The sequence below is a fragment of the Aedes albopictus genome, chromosome 2 (assembly GCF_035046485.1).
Source record: "Aedes albopictus strain Foshan chromosome 2, AalbF5, whole genome shotgun sequence".
Taxonomy (NCBI): Eukaryota; Metazoa; Arthropoda; class Insecta; order Diptera; family Culicidae; genus Aedes; species Aedes albopictus.
This window is the reverse complement of record NC_085137.1, coordinates 496,113,309-496,125,377: the sequence shown is the minus strand read 5'-3', so window position 1 is coordinate 496,125,377 and position 12,069 is coordinate 496,113,309. Positions and strand designations below refer to the sequence as shown.

Genomic DNA, 12,069 nt, shown 5'->3' with positions numbered 1-12,069 from the left:
CCCGTGCCTGGTCTTCACAGCGAAAGGCCGATCCCTCTCTCTCTCTCACTCTTGCTCACTATCTTTCTATCTCGTGTTCGATTTCCAACGTTTGGCAAACAATTTGGTTCGATGTTGAGACGCGGTGTCTCTTCTTTATCTCACTTGTCTGTTCCAGTTTGAAGCCTTCGGTTTTATTGTTCGCTTCAATTCCTGTTTCGTTCGAGGTTTCCTTGTTTATTTATTTTATTTTTACGGGGTGGTCCAAACAGTTGATGGGTTTTAGAGGTTATAAAATATTTCTGATTTAAACACTAATGCTTTGAACACCAAATCAAAACTGATAGTTTTTGAATTTTGTTTAAATATAATAGAATGGAACGAGCTCACCAATCCACAATACGCGGGAAAGATTTGTTTTGACAGTTCTGCACTATACACATGTAGTAAAAGCTCATCTTCGAAACTAGTAATAATACATGTTCAAAAAAAAAAAAAGGTAAATAGTATGAAACGAGCTCACCTACTTTTCTCGATTAGTCTGCTAGTAAGACATGACAATTTGTATTCAAATTTGAATTAGGGTGACGATGGGTATTATCGGCAGGTTTGTTCTCTTTGTCATGAGGGGTTTTTGTCGACCAAATTTCCTGAAACTTGGATATATAATTCAGCTTGGTTGGGAAGGATTTGAGGCCAACTCTCAGTTCAACAGCTTCCAAAAAACCCTCCATGACGAAGAGAACAAAACTGCCGAAAATACACAATTTCCCCTATATATCGCCATGGACCCTAATTTTGGACCACCCCTATTTCTCTACAACTTTTTTTAGTTTATTTGCCCCTAACTGTCCACCAACACCGAATGATTTTTTCATACGCACCATGAAAAAAATTGAACACTTTTACCCAAACACGTACACTTTTATGGTGCGAGTTCACTAAGTTGAAAATCACACCAACTTCGGTTAGCAGGAACCTATTTTCTTGGTGTTGCACTTCTTCGTTCAGGTGAAGCAAAACACTGAATTCAAATCTATTGGTTCAACACTCGGACTTCTCTCTCCCTTCACATGTGAATAATCAAAATTTGACCGTTGATCGGTTTCATTGTAAACTGCTGGGATATAGCACTGTTGTTCTGTTTTTTTTTTCTAAAACACGCGAAACTACCTCTAGTATGCTTTTTTGCCGGGTTTTTAAATGTGCTAAAAAGCTTCAGGAACAAATGCATTATAATAAGACTTTTTGTGTTCTATTCTGTGTGGTTTATTTCAATTTACTTTTGCCACTGTTTCCGCAACTCTTTTCATCCGCTTTCGGATTCAATCTGTTCGCTCTCACTAACATTCTCTCTGACTTACTGTCGGTTCTATTCAAAATCATTCCATGTTGTTGCATTTTGTATTTTTATCGTATGTTAAGTTTTTATTACCAATTACAAAAACCTAAAACCTAAAAAAATATCTAAATAAGCAAATATCAATTGAACCGAGTAAAAAATATGATACTTCCTCCTAGTTTACGCCTGAATGCATTGTTTATAAAACAATCGTTTCCGTTTCTTCTTCCTTTCTTTTCCTACTCTTATTTACCCACACCTACCGACATTCTTATGCGTGTGTGTGTGCGCGTGATTGACAAAACTGCGCAATACCACAAACAAATACCTCTCTCGTACTGGCGCAAACAAAACAAACGCGAATCGATTAAACTGACAGGAAAAGAAATTTTTGTGTGAGTAAATTCTTTGCTACAGTTTTTTTTTTAATTTTTGGAAATTTACCTTTTTTTGAGAGTCTTATCGCTATACTGTCACAACTACAACAGTACAACAACCAACAACCGAACCAGTTAGGGTTTTCTATTGTGTTGACTTTTCCAATATCGTTTGCTGCGTTCGATTACTTTTGCCTTTTTTTACTTCCAACTACTGTTATTTCTCCTTTGCTGCCTAATTCCTCTACTTATGTTTATATGGTTTTCGCTTCTTAATCATCACCTTTTGTAAGAAATTTTTCGTTGTTTTGGTTTGCCTATCTTGGTTGCGATAGTATTTTTTTGGTCTTTGTTTCGTATTTTTGAGAGAGTGATTGTAGTCTGCTGAGTAATCTCTATTTTGCGGTGAATGGTGCAACTGTAGTTAGGATATGATAATCATGTTCTTTATTGTTGGGATTTGCAACCCAAGGCTATGCTAATCCAAATAGCAAATGCTGTTTATTAATCAATGTGCCCAAGCAACAATTTGATGACCAGTTTGTTTCAAGAGGTTTTGAGAACCGTCATAAAACCAAGACAACTTTATTTTGGCTTTATGATGGCGTGTATAGGCTCCTCGCATCTATTTGACTTGTTATGTGGGGGGAGATATCAGTATGCTGTCAATTTTTCTAAAATCTGAGAGGTTAAGAGGTCAGTAGAGCATCTAATTTCAGTAATATTATCAATTCGAAAGTATATTGAAATACAAATCTCGCGTTTAGCATCTACAAGCGTATCTATAATGATCGATTTCTCTTCATTTATTTTTTTCTTTGGTATTTTTCGGGAAATACGATCAGTGTTCGGCTGATCTCTTGATGTTTGTCGGTTCAGGACGACTAAGATTAGACTCTAGAACAATAATAATAACTGAAAATGACTTATCAGCCGAGTTATTGACCATAGAGGAAATCGGTGAAGAGAAATCTAACATTGTAGATACGCCTGTATGATACTAAGCACGAGAAATACTCTACTTGACGTGCCTTTATATGACTTCTTTTACATTTCATCGATAATCACACAAACGACGATGCTTTAAAAGTTGGACCGCTTATTTTAACCTACTACATCTCGGCCGTTACTCGTGAGATTTGCAAAAAAAAAAAATGCACCTGCACTTTAGGGTCTCTAAATAAATGTAGATGTTTTGAAGTCTAAAAAATGTCAATTTTTGTAAAATAGATATGCTGATTGCACCCTTCCAAGTACATTATGCATGCAGAAAAATCTATGGTAAAATCAAAAATATTTGAGGTAAATTCAAATAAATTGTCAATTTGTTCAGGCCACAAAAAATAAAACTGTTTGAAACAAATCAAACGTCAGATTTGAAGCAAATGCAATCCATGTTTGAAACAAACATGTATTTTTTATTAATTTTTGACAGGTTATGTCTGAAATAAATGTAGAAATTTTTGTTTTGTGTGGAAGGTCGGCCTTATGGAAATTTTTGTTTTCCCATTAAATTTACTAATTACTCTCGTGGCACTTTCAATGCCAGCATAATGTAGATATCATATTCTCCCGAAAACTCTTGGGGAGATTTGACTTTTTTCCAGGAGAAAAGCTTCTTCGATCCTGCAGGTGGAATTTGTGATTTTTGATTATGCTCTCGACGGCAAAACGAGGGTCTCCTAGGGTATTGTAGAAATCAATATGTAATTGAGCTAGCTTTAAAAATTATATTTTTTGTTTTTAAAATTTTATCAGTTTACAAAATAAAAATGGATATTTTTGTTTCTAATGAACGAAATTTGTCTCCGTGTGTAATTATTCAGTTACCCCAACCTACGATCACAGACAAACAGACGTTCCACTCTACCCACATCCCATCGTTTCCCTTTTTAACGGACTATTCAAATATTCTGTAGTTCGCAAATTTGTCGCTCATGGCGCTCGTATCGTTTTGCTCCTGTTTGACGTTTGCTCACTACCGCTATCTACTCAGTGGGTTTGCGAAACAACGTAAATAGCATTGGGCGATTATACTTTTGTGACGTTGGTTTTAATCGCACTTGGACGTCTGTTTGTCTGTGCTGTGATAGTTCAAAAAATGGTCACAGAAATATGTGTTCTCCGATGAAACTTTGGCGCCAATCAATTGTCCCAGTCGTGTGAAATTCATGACATTTAACAGCACTGGTCTGAGCAATATACAAATTTCGGGCACAAAAACCCAGAACAAGTCGTTATAAATTTCATCAATAACACAGCGTAACAAAAATTAACTTTTGGTCTGTCTCAAGAGCAAACTTATGTGTCTCTGATAGATTTTTGGTCGCTGAATCCGAATCTGGGCTCAGACTTGCTCTAGCCCGTCACAATTTTGAGCTATACCCCAATTTATAGGGCAAAATATGCGATTTTGGGCTTTTTTGACTGCCAGCCATTAAGCATGGACATATTTTTTTAAAGCAATCAAAAGGTAAATTGGTTAATTAACCTCTAAATTAATGACTTATGCAAAATATTTTGTTTTACTAAATCAAATTTGATAGATTTAAGCATTTTATGTTTATGTCGCGCCACTTGGGCGGTGGTTCTATTTTCGTCTGTTTTCCACTATAACTCAGTCAAATTTGAACCAATTGACACAACTTTTGGTATGTGGTGAGATAGGTATAGTATCTACCCGTGTACAATATTTCAAGTCAATTGGTTCAAAATCGACTGAGTTATAGTGGCAAACAGACGAATATAGAACCACCGCTCAAGTGGCGCGATACCCTAAGTAAACTTGCATGCGACTTGTATGGGAAATATCGCTATCATAAAGGCCTGTCGAAAAATTGCAGCACTGGTAGTTGGTTCAAAAAGTTTACAACAGGTTTCGAAATATTTTTGGTTTATAATAAACAACTGTCATCTATGGAAAATCACACAGTATTTGCTGTAAGATTAACTCCATATGACTCTGACGAACAACTTGGTAAAATATTGATGCTTTTTTATTCGAAGAACATATGTTTTTGCTGTTAATTCTAGTTTATCGAAGTTACTTAGGGTTCGTTGATAAACAACGTATACCAAATTTAAATCACCTCTAGATCCTACCTCTTCCTTGTACACATTTTACATACAAAATATATAAAACTTCTCTAAACAGTTTTACAGGAAATGTTTGAATAATCTTACCAATAGTCCTCGAAGAAATTCAAGGAGGTATTTCTGTAGGTATTCCTCCTGAATTTTTGTTTAAAATTTCATTTGGGATTGCCACATTGCCACTGCCGGGATTCCTTCAAGAATTGTTAGTGGAATTCCTCAAGCATTTCCTGCAGGATTCTTGAAAGGAGGTTTCCTTTTCTTTTGTATGAAGGAAGAGGGTGGATCTAGAGATGATTTAAATTTGTTTACGTGGTTTATGAACCGACCCTAAGTCGCATCGTTAAACCAAAATCAAGAATAAAATTTTGCCACTTTCTTCGACATACAGGATTACTTGACGAATCCCTGCAACCCCAGAAGGAAATCACTGGGGGGAATCCCAAGAATTCCCGGAGAAATCTTTGGAGCAGTTACTTTTGTAGAATTTCAAAGATGAATTCGTAGAGCAATCCTTGAGGGAATCCTTTGATGCATTGAATCCCTGTAGAAACCCCAGCAAGATAAAAGTTCTTGGAGGCATCCGTGGAGATTTCTCTGGTGAGATTTGAATGTAAAAATGTTTGTTGAAAGGTGTCCACCCAACTCACATTTATTGTGAATGTAAACGTCAACAAAGCTTCCTCAATACGGCTTGATGCTGAGTTACTGTGTTGTACATATGGACGGAAGCTTCTATGCAAGCCCTATACCAATGAATCTGGCAAACTTAATCCACATATATTTGCTCTGCGAGCAGCTTCTATGGCACCTAGTCATAGCTCTTTTCTCGGCTCCTATGTAATCACTAACTGAATAACATCTTGAGAAGGCGCTTTTTCAGCCTTTTCACAAATGTTTAATAATAGTTATACGGCAACCCCAAATTAATCGATTAAATATAATTATGTTATAGATACCGTGACGTAATACATGGGGAACTGGAACTGTCGCTTTTAAAATTGAATAATTAAAGTACCTACCGCTACTTGGAATCGATCTCTCGATCTCCGTATTCACTGGTCCCGATGATGTCCTCGCTGCCACACTGCTATATACAAGGTGTTAGGTTCCTGAGTGCAAACTTTTTGAAGGGTGATAGAGGACCACGAATGGCGAAAAAAATTGTTCTACGTATATGGTCAAATCTCAACCGTTACGTAGTTATTGAACTTGCCATGTTTTTGACTGATATTGTCTTAACTGGCTATAACTTGAAAATGGTCAATCTTGTTGCAGTTTTTTTACCCTTATTCGAAAGATTATTAAATTTTCTATCAAATGACATCTTTAAATCGTTTGGTTTAGTTAAATAATTAAGTTTTTAGAGTAAAATTGCTCAAAAGTAGAGTGTTTTAGTTTGTTTTTGTCAATTATCTTCGAAAAACGCGTCACAAATTAGAATTCTTTCTTAGGCAAAATTGTGGCCCCCGTTCCACTCCACAATTCGTTCTTTGACACAAAACTTCTACCTCTTATCGTTGTCTTGCAATTTCGATTTAGACTTTGCATTTCAGATCATAAATTTGCAACTGTACAAGTAAGCACTTTTTTGCGCACTCCAGCGGCAGAAAATCGAAATTGCAAGAAAACGGTTGACAAAATTGACAAAAACAAATTAAAACACCCTACTTTTGAGCAATTTTCCTCTAAAAACTTGATTATTTAACTAAACCAATCGATTCAAAGATGTCATTTGATAGAAAATTTAATAATCTTTCGAATAAGGGTAAAAAAACTGCGATAAGTTTGACCATTTTCAATTTATAGCCAGTTAAGGCAATAATAGTACAAAACATGAAAAGTTCAATAACTACGTAACGGTTGAGATTTGACCATATGCGTAAAACAATTTTTTTTTCACCATTCATGGACCTCTATCATCCATTAAAAAGTTTGCATTCACGAATCTAACACCCTGTATATTTGCCCATATGGCGTAGAAAAAAAATCTATAAAAATACTAAACACAGAGTGGCCACAGACTCGGGAAATTCGGGAAATATGCGGGAATAAGTCGGGAATTTTGTTTATGATCGGGAATTTTTAAAATGATGTGTGACGCGTCCAGAATTTGAACTCAATTTAGCACTTAGCACATTTAGCACATAGATTTAGCACTTGACTCACTTCGAATCCAGATTCTTACACAGTTTCAGAAGCCTTACGCAGTAATTTCAACATCAAAATGATGCAGATGAGCATTGGTTTCTGAATTACGAGTTATTTCTTGTTTTATTATCCGGGTGACAGGTTTTCAATGTCCGGATGGTCGAGTCAACGATTAGATCTTAAATGTAGGCACAAACATATTTAAAATCACAATTTTCTTTAAATGAAGTTTGGTCGACTTAACAAACCCTAATTTAAAAACGTAAAAAAATCGCAAAAACTATTTGGTAGTCAAATTTTGAATGATTTTATAAGAAACGACATAGAATATTTCTACAACAGTTTCTAAAAAAAAATAGTTTGTTACTTGGTACAAATTTCCTGAATGGATTAGAACGTGCCTCTGAAGCAGATCTACTGATACATGGTTAATCATAGCTTAATTATAAAGTAAACCAGAAATAATCAAAATCATTAGCAAAAAAAACTATTATTTTTACTAGAAGAGTATGAATTCCGTTGGAAATTCTTTCAAAGCTATTTGTCGAGAAATCCAGTTCGAGTATACTTAATCGAGAAATCACCTAGTTTGTGGAGTTCTGATTGTCTATTGCCAGAAAGGCTGAGCTTCAAGATAAGTTTCAATTAATTGAAACTTTTTGAAATAATTTCTTGATTCGCTAGCGAAGGACTATTTCTAGAAATTTCAGAATGAGTTCATAGAAAAGCTCCCTGCACCCATCAACGCCATCATACTATCAATTTCGTATAGTGGCATTTAAAAAAATCGGAATAATTATTAAAAGCATTACGCACAATTGAGCGCAGAGCGGCATATTAATAATTCAGTCGTCTCGGAAGAATTTCTGGTGGATTTCTTTATGGAATTATGAATTGATGAAGATATATTGGGAGGAACTCTTGAAGTGTTTTCTGTGTAACGTTTTATAGAATTACTGGATTAATTTATAAATAAGTACCTAGAATCCTTGCAATTACTGACTTTAAAACGGAAGAAAAACTGCAAGTTGAAAACCAGAAGACAGGATTCTCTAGATTGTTTTTATTGAATCTTTCAATGTATGGCCTGTCTCCTGAAGGAATACCTGCTGTAACCAATGGAAAACATTCCCTAGGACAGTCATATGAAAACTGTAGAGGGGCTTTTAACATTCAATGCACATCCGAAGAATTGCTTTATGTGCTTCTTTGGGTTGGTGTTTGCTGACGAAACATTGTCCCGAAATTTTGAATGTCTTTTGACACCTCTTATACTGAAATAATGTTAAGCCCATTCCTTGTAGGTATATCTGATGATTTTTTTTTTGGAGGTACCCTGGGTTAATCCAATGGTTAATTCCTGGGTAATTCCAATGTTACTCAAAACCGGCTGTACTAAAACTGGACAAATTTATTTTTCTTTAAAGACTCTTTTCACGAGTATCCAAATGGGTTCTTCTAAAATGGGACTATATAGTTAGAAATTGAGCCCAGAATCTAAAAGGAGCCTTACAAATTGCGGTACAAATGTCAAAATGTTGTTTTTCAGAGTTTGAGAATTTCCCTACAAATTCAGCTAGAAATTGTTTATGAATAGAAAACCTTTTATGAAAATCCCCAGATATTTTCAAAATTTTTGAGAAAAATTCTGCTAAGGAATTGATTGCTCTCATCTCAAAGAACAGAACTTATCTGTTCTATGAATAGATTGTATCTGAGAACAGAACAGATAAAATATCTGATTCCTGCATTTTTTTTACCTAAATGTATCTATCTAAAGCCAGTTTCTTTGTAACCCCTCATATATACATATGTATGACATACATTTTAAACTGTGCTGTGTATAATCTAATGGATGTCGGATAGTTTTGAATCTGGTGGTTTGTATATGAACCTGTTAATATAACGGAATTTTATTTTCTTAATAATAATTTGATAAATAGGACATTGAATAGATTTCCTTCCATGGTAGGGTGCGGGCACCGGTTTTGGCCAGTCTAAGGGAAATCATTTTTATAAAAATAACGAATAATCCAATGAAAACTACCAATGTGTTAAATGAAAGGATTCGATCTATACTTTATTAGAAAAATGCAGAAAGCAAGCTAATACTTAATTTTCATATTAAAAGTGGCACTGGCCAAAATAGAAGCATTGCCGCAGTTTTGGCCATATTCTCAGCTTTGGTTTCTATTTTGGCCAATCACGTGTATTTCTTATGGGAGTGGCCAAATTAGAAGCACCCTGGCCAAAATAGATATATGGGAGCTGATTTTTTAAGGACAATTATTTTTTTCTTCCAGCTTTTAATCAAAATGTATGGTTTTCACAGCTGTAATCATCATATTATATTAGAATCTACTAGTAAAAAATAAATTTATGCCGATTTGGATTGTAACTGGCTGAATACCGTACTATGGCCAAAACTGAAGCTTCTACCCTATGTGAGAAAATATCAGACATTTATTTCATTGTTGTTGCAATAAAATTCCTCCGGGAGATTCGTTAGGAAATTAATTCTTCGAAGAATTTCACCAGAAAATACTACAATATTTCTGCCTATAGGAATTATAACAGAATTACGTCTATAATGCTATCCTTCACTTCACACCTTCTGAATTCCGTGGATAGCGAGAAAATCTCCTATAACGAATTGATTAAGGAGTATTTCAGTTAGCCGACTAGATTTTTATATTGGAACTTCATCAAGCATTTCTTAAGGAGTTCACCATTTTTTTTTGGGAATTCCAACACAAATATTTTCAAGTAAAGGTTTGCATTACAAAGCATCCACAATAACAAGCAAATTTCAAGCATGTTTTACATGTAACTTTCTTTTGATATAAACGTCTCCAAAATTTTTTAAAACAGTCTGTGTGACAATTTTGTCAGAGATGTAGTAGCAAAAAAATAAATTTCTACCAAAATTGGCACAATAACAGAATGACACTGTGAATATTTCACTTGTATAGATCCACTCAAAAGTTTGGATTCTTGGATGTTTTACATGCTCCACAGGTACATAAAGAAAAGTCGGGAAAATTTAAAATCAATGCGGGAAAAAGTCGGGAAAAAATCGGGAATTTCAATTTTGATTTTGTGTGGCCACCCTGAAACATTCTTACAACAATGTATAAATGAAGGTATCAATGTCGTTGTGGAAGAATTTGAATCTAGGACAATTTGCAGAGCTGTGAAAAATATTGATGTCTACTAAATTTTATTCATTACAGATTTGAACTTCTAGTATGAAAATATCGATAGTAGGAATTTATACAAATAAAAAAATACATCAGATGCCAGATTAAGTGGAAATTCATACCAAAGTTCAAAGAAAAACTGCAAAATAGAATTAATAGCTGAAATTTCTGGAGAAGTTTCGAATAAAATTTGTAGCACTATCGGTGATGTCATTTTTAAGAAATCCAAAGAGAATCCCTGCTGCAATCTCTGGAGAAGTTGCTGGTCGATCATCAGTAAGAATGAACACTTAACAAAAATTTGTTCTAACGCGACTGCAATGGGGAGGTTCTAGTGACCTCCGAAAATAATTTTCCACAAAACGCTAAAATCAAAGAGTAAGTGTAGTATTTCCTCTGAAATGCTGAAGAAAATTTAGCATGATTTCATGATAATTTCCTGATGGGATTTCTGGCTTAAGGCGAAACTGGAAGCATTTCCTCACTTTTTGGTTTTTAATTTTTTATTAAATAACGAAGCAATATTTTCAAAATCGGTTTTCGTGCACATGTAGAGTATGGATCAGGGTATCTTCTGAATTTTTTACGCGGTAGAAAATGTTTTTTGTTTTTGCAGAAACCATTTTTGAACAAAATTTCACTAAAAAATGGTTTCTGCAAAAATGAAAAACATTTTCTACCGCGTAAAAAAGTCAGAAGATACCCTGATTCATACTCCACATGTGCACGAAAACCGATTTTAAAAATATATATTAAATATTTCCTATTACATTTAGCGCAAACCCCGGAAACATTGTTAGTCAATTGTTTCATAAATTTATTCTGCAATTTCTTCAAGGATCCTAAAGATTTCATCTGGAATTCCCAATGGATTCATCCTTTTTTCATGAAGCAAATCTCTCATCTCAACTGAACTGAACTCTTCAAAATAATCTGCCTTAAATTCATGCTAGATTTCCTTTAAAATATGTTTCAACGATTTTATTGTTCTCCGATTTGAGTAAGTCGTATACTGTCTAAGTTCCAAAAATACTTCTAAATTTCGAAAAAAAATCCTTTAGTTCTTCCAAGAACTCTGTTGGAAAATTCTTCAACATGTTTTAAAAACTTTAGACAGCTGTTGGTTCTTCTATTTCTAGAGTTTTGGAGTTCTTCTAGAATTCAATCTAAGATGTGTTTCAGGATTTCCAGTAATTTATTTTGAGGAATCGCGCAAATAAAAATAATTTTTAATCAGTTTTTGATTACACTGTTGAAAATGCTTTGACGTCCATGTGCACAATAGAATATGTGCTCGATGAACAAATTGAGATTTGAATTATGAAAAGAAATCCACGTACTCCGGTGAGACTCGCACTCGCGACTCCCAATTCGCTAGACGGGCGCTTCCATTCCTTCAAGCTACGGAGTCACTCGACTATCTCCGTCGCCAGCAGGCCTCGAACTGAACTCGATTCCACAGTCGCACATGGTTATCTTCTTTTCACAATCCAAACCTCCTCCAAATTCAAATCTCAATTTGTTCATCGAGCACATGTTCTGTTGTGCACATGGATGTCAAAGCATTTTCAACAGTGTAATTTCCCACATGGCAAAATCAATAAATTGACAGTTTTTGATGAAAAACTTAAAATTTAATAAATAGCTGGACAAATAGTTGTAGTCTTTCAAAAATGAATCATGAAATATCACATACATTTTGCCAGCAGACAGTAATGTGAGGTTCTTATGACAAGAGAAGTTACTTGCACTACACTTATTTCTTCTTGTTAAACTTTTTTTTTTTCATTAAGTGACATTTTGTGGGGCCCCTAAAATGTGGGGGCCCTGGTCCCCCTAAATCCGGCACTGCATATGGTTATTAGCTTTTGCAGTCGGAAGACCAGCTAAAACGTTTATTTTTTACTCTGATCCGACGTTTCGGGTT

At 34.8% G+C, this 12,069-nt stretch overlaps 1 protein-coding gene across 9 annotated transcripts in view; it reads left to right on the top strand.

Annotated features, from left to right (window-relative positions):
* LOC109408584 (septin-7) overlaps window positions 1–12,069 on the top strand; it is a 184,515-nt gene that overhangs the window by 121,378 nt on the left and 51,068 nt on the right. The gene's annotated exons all lie outside the window — the stretch shown is intronic.